Raw genomic sequence first — 5,220 nt, forward strand, 5'->3', positions numbered from 1 at the left:
CGTTCCACTTCAGCAGCCCGGGGTTCACCGATTTGGATCCCAAGTGTGGACATGGCACCGCTTGGCAAGCCACGCTGTGGTAGGCGACCCACATATAAACTGGAGGAAGATGGGTACAGATGTTAGCTCAGGGCCAGTCTTACTCAGCAAAAAGAGGAGGATTGGCAGCTCAAAAGGAGCTCAAAAGGAGATGTTAGCTCAAGGTCTGATCTTCCTCAAAAAAAAAAAAAAACCCAGTGTACTGCCTATATTTTTTTGTAGGAGTTTTACGGTTTCATGTCTTACCCTCAAGTCTTTGATCCATTTTGAGTAAATTTTTGTGTATGGTGTAAGGTAATGGTCTACTTTCATTCTTTTGCATACGGCTGTCCAGTTTTCCCAACACCATTTATTGGACAGACTTTCCTTTCTCCATTGTGTGTTCTTGGCTCCTTTGTCGAAGATTAGCTGCCCACAGATGTGTGGTTTATTACTGGGCTTTCAATTCTGTTGCATTGATCTGTGTGCCTTTGTACCATGCTGTTTTCATTACTATCGCTTTCTAGCATATTTTGAAGCCAGGGACTGTGATGCCTCCAGCTTTGTTCTTTTTTCTCAGGATTGCTTTAGTGATTTGGGTCTTTTGTTGTTAATTTTAGGATTCCTTGTTCTATTTCCATGAAGAATGTCACTGGGGTTCTGATTGGGATTGTCTCGAACCTGTAGACTACTTTAGGTAGTAGGGACAATTTAACTATGTTTATTCTTCCATTTCTTTATGTCATTGATTTCTTTCAACAATGTTTTATAATTTTCATTGTATACATCTTTCACCTCCTTGGTTAAATTTATTCCTAGATACTTTATTCTTTTTGCTGCGAAGGTAAATAGGATTATATTCTTGAGTTTTCTTTCTGTTAGTGCATTATTAGAGTACAGAAATACAACTGATTTTTGTAAGTTGATTTTGTACCCTGCCACTTTGCTGTAGTTGTTATTTTTAATAGTTTTCTGACGGATTCTTTAGGGTTTTCTATATATAGAATCATGTCATGTACAAACAGCGAGAGTTTCACTTCTTCCTTGCCAATATGGATATCTTTCATTTCTTTTTCTTGTGCAATTGCTCTGGACAAAATCTCCAGTACTATGTTGAATAGGAGTGGTGAAGGTGGGCACCCTTGTCTTCTTCCTGTTCTCAGAGGGATGGCTCTCAGCTTTTCCCCACTGAGTATGACATTGGCAGTGGGTTTGTCATATATGGCCTTTATTATTTTGAGGTATTTTCCTTTCATACACATTTTATTGAGTTATCATAAATACATGTTTGATCTTGTCAAATGCTTTCTCTGCATCTATTGAGACGATCATGTGATTTTCATTCCTCACTTTGTTAATGTGGTGTATCATATTGATTGATTTGTGGATGTTAAACTATCCCTGTGTCCCTGGTATAAATCCCACTTGATCATGGTGTATGATCCTTTTAATGTATTGTTGTATTTGGTTTGCCAATATTTTCTTGAAGATTCTTTGCATCTATGTTCATCAGTGATATTCCTTCTTTGTATTGTCCTTGTCTGGCTTTGGGATCAGGGTGACATGGCCTTGTAGAATATGTTAGGTAGTCTTCCATCTTCTTCAACTTTTTGGAATAGTTTGAGAAAGATAGGTACTAAATCTTCTTTGAATGTTTGATAGAATTCTCCAGAGAAGCCATCTGGTACTGGACTTTCAGTTATTGGAAGGTTTTTGATTATTGTTTCAATCTCTTTACTTGTGATTAGTCTACTCAGATTCTCTATGTCTTCTTGGTTCAGTTTTGAGAGGCTGTATGAGTCTAAGAATTTATCCATTTCTTCTAGACTTTCCAATTTGTTTGCATATAACTTTTCATAGTATTCTCTCATAATTCTTTGTATTTCTGTATCTGTTGTAATTTCTCCTCTTTCATTTCTAATTTATTCGAACTTTCTTTTTTTTTAGTGAGTCTGGTTAAGGGTTTGTCTTCTCAAGATGTTTATATTATCAAAGAACCAGCTATTAGTTTCATTGATCCTTTTTACTGACTTTTCTGGTTTCTATTTCATTTATTTCTGCTCTAATTTTTATTATTTCCTCCTTCTGCTTACTTTGGGCTTTGTTTGTTCTTTCCTAGTTCTATTAGGTGTAGTTTAAGATTACTTATTTGAGATTTCTCTTGTTTAAGGTGGGCCTGTATTGCTACGAATTTCCCTCTTAAGACAGCTTTTGCTGCATCCCATATGAGTTGATATGGTGTATTTTCATTTTCATTTGTCTTCAGATATTTTCTTATTTCTTCTTAAATTTCTTCATTGATCCATTGGTTGTTTAGTCACCACATATTTGTGACTGTTTCAGCTTTTTTCTTGTAGTTGATTTCTAGTTTCATAACATGATGTTCGGAAAAGCTGCTTGATATGACTTCAATCTTCTTAAACTTACTGAGGCTTGCCTTGTTTCCCAACATATGGTCTATCTTTGATGATGTTCTATGTGCACTTGAAGAATATGTATTCTCCTGATTTTGAATGGAGTGTTCTCTATATACATCTATTAAGTCCATCTGGTCTAGTTTTTCATTTAATTCCAGTATTTCCTTGTTTACTTTCAGTATGGATGAACTATCCACTGATGTATGTTGGGTGTTGAGGTCCCCTACTATCGCTGTGTTGCTGTTAATTTCTCCTTTTAGGTGTGTTAATAGTTGCTTTATGTACTCTGGTGCTCCTGTGTTATGTGCACATATATCCATAAACGTTATGTCCTCTTGGTGGAATCTCCCTTTTATCATTATACACTGCCCCTCATCTCTCATTGTCTACTTTATCTTGAAGTCTATTTTGTGTGATAAGTACAGCAAGACCTGCTTTCTTTTATTTGCTATTAGCTTGGAGTATCATCTTCCATCCCTTCACTCTGAGCCTGTGTTTATCTTTAGACCTGAGATGTGTTTCCTGGAGGCAGCATATTGTTGGGTCTTATTTTTTAATCCATCCAGCCACTCTGGGTCTTTTGATTGGAGAATTCAATCCATTTACATGTAGAGTGATCATTGATATATGAAGGCTTAATACTGCCATTTTATCACTTGTTTCTGGTTGTTCTTTGTTTCCCTTGTTTCTCATCCTGTGTATTTCTGACTGCCAGTTCAGTTTGGTGTTTCTCTATGATGGTTTTCTGAGTTTCTTATTATTTGTGTCTTTGTTCTGATTTTTTGTTTAGTGGTTACTATGATGTTTGTATAAAAGATCTAGTAGATGAAATAGTCCACTTTCTGATACCCTCTTATTTCTTTAGTCTAAGCAGGTTCCCTTCCTTTCCTCTTGGCCATCTAAGTTGTTGTCACATCTTACTCCGTTTTGTCTTGTGAGTTTGTGATTAAAATGAAGTGATTATAGTTATTTTTGATGCTGCCTTTCCTTCATCTTCAATGTTATAATAGTTTGCTAACCTCTTCTGATCGACACAGTTTTCTGATTTTGTCTGTCAGTATCTCCTTGCTCAAGGCTTTGTAAACTCTTTTTTTTTTCAGGGATGAGGGCGTTTTGATGGTTTCTTATGGGTAGTTTTGCTAATAGAGTATTCTTGGCTGAAAGGTTTTGTCTTTCAGAATTTTGAATATATCACTCCACTCTCTCCTAGCCTGTAGGGTTTCTGCCGAAAATCTGCTGAAAGCCTGATAGGGGTTCCTTTGTAGGTTATTTTTTTCTGCCTTCATCCTTAATATTTCTTCTTTGTCATTGACTTTTGCCAGTTTTACTAATATACGCCTTGGAGAAAGTCTTTTTACATTGATGTAATTAGGAGTTCTATTAGCTTCATTTATATGTAATTCCAGTGCCTCCTCTAGGTTTGAGAAGTTCTCAGCTATTATTTCTTTGAACAACCTCTCTGCTCTTTTCTCTTTCTGGAATACTTATAATCCTTGTTACAATTCTTAACTCAGTCGGATATTTCTCAGAGAATTTCTTCAGTTCTTTTTAGTCCTCCATCTGCAGCATTTATATATTTCTGTCCTCTAAATTACTGATTTTGTCCTCCATACTATCTGTTTTTCAAGGACTCTAGATTTTTCTTTACCTTATTCATTGTTTTCATCTCCAACATTTGTTTTTTTAGTTTCAATTTCTTTTGTGAAGAATTCCCTCTGTTCATTTTTATTCCTGAGATCACTAAACTGTCTGAGTTTTCTTGTAAGTTGTTGAGTTTCTTTATAATTATTTTGAATTCTCTGTCATTTAAGATTGTAAATTTCTGTGACTTGAGGATTGATTTCTGGGTACTTGCCATTTTCCTTCTGTTCTGGAGCTTTAATATACTTCTTCCTGCCTTTTGATGGTGTGGACTTTTGCTGTCACATAGTGGTAGCATCTGTTTGCAGATTCTACCTTCCAACACTGGGGTGGCAGGGCAGGAGCTGTGTTTTCTGAGCCACCTGCAAACCCTGGCAGATGTGCCTGCCTGTTGGAAGCTTTGCCGACGGCCCGTCTGTGTTTGCCTGCTGGCTGCTGCTGCTTTACATATGTATGTGCAGGCGTTCTGGCAGGGTTCCCCTGCTCTGGCTGACTAGCCGAGCTGGTCTACCTAGAGGAAGGGGAGCTTTCTTTCAAGTGCGTGATCCCGCACATCCCCATGCCACACTATCTGCCTAAGCGGGCTGCTTGGCTTGGTGTGGATGCCCCAGTGATTGCTTAGCTGCCTCATTGGGGAGCATTTCCATGGCTTGGAAGGTGTCCAAGAACACAAGCATTCCCACAGAGGGCTACCTTTCCCCACCTTCTCCTCGCATGGTTGTGTGCCAGCTGCTGTGCAAGGTCCTGTGCCCTAAATTGCTGCCACTCAGGAGATTCCTTTATCTCCTTGCACTACCTCCCAGCGGGGGTCCAGCACCCTCACCTTCAAATATAGAGCAGTGTGGATCTCTCACACGTCTACTGTGTTACGTGAACGTCCTCTGTTGGTTTATGAATGTCCTTTTCATTGTATGTTAGTGGGGAGAGACTAAGAGATGGGCTCACTCGGCCATGAAGCTGACATCACTCCACCTATTTTCTGTTCTTTTGATAGTGGCCATCCTAATGGGTGTGAGCTTATTGTGATTTTAAAAACAAAAAGGAATTGTCATTTATTTTTTCACCTGTTTATCTGACCAAATCAACACTAATTTGTAACTAAGTCAACAAAACAAAACAAAATAACCCTAAATAAATACAACTA

The sequence above is a fragment of the Equus caballus genome, chromosome 29 (genome assembly GCF_041296265.1).
Source record: "Equus caballus isolate H_3958 breed thoroughbred chromosome 29, TB-T2T, whole genome shotgun sequence".
Lineage (NCBI taxonomy): Eukaryota > Metazoa > Chordata > Mammalia > Perissodactyla > Equidae > Equus > Equus caballus.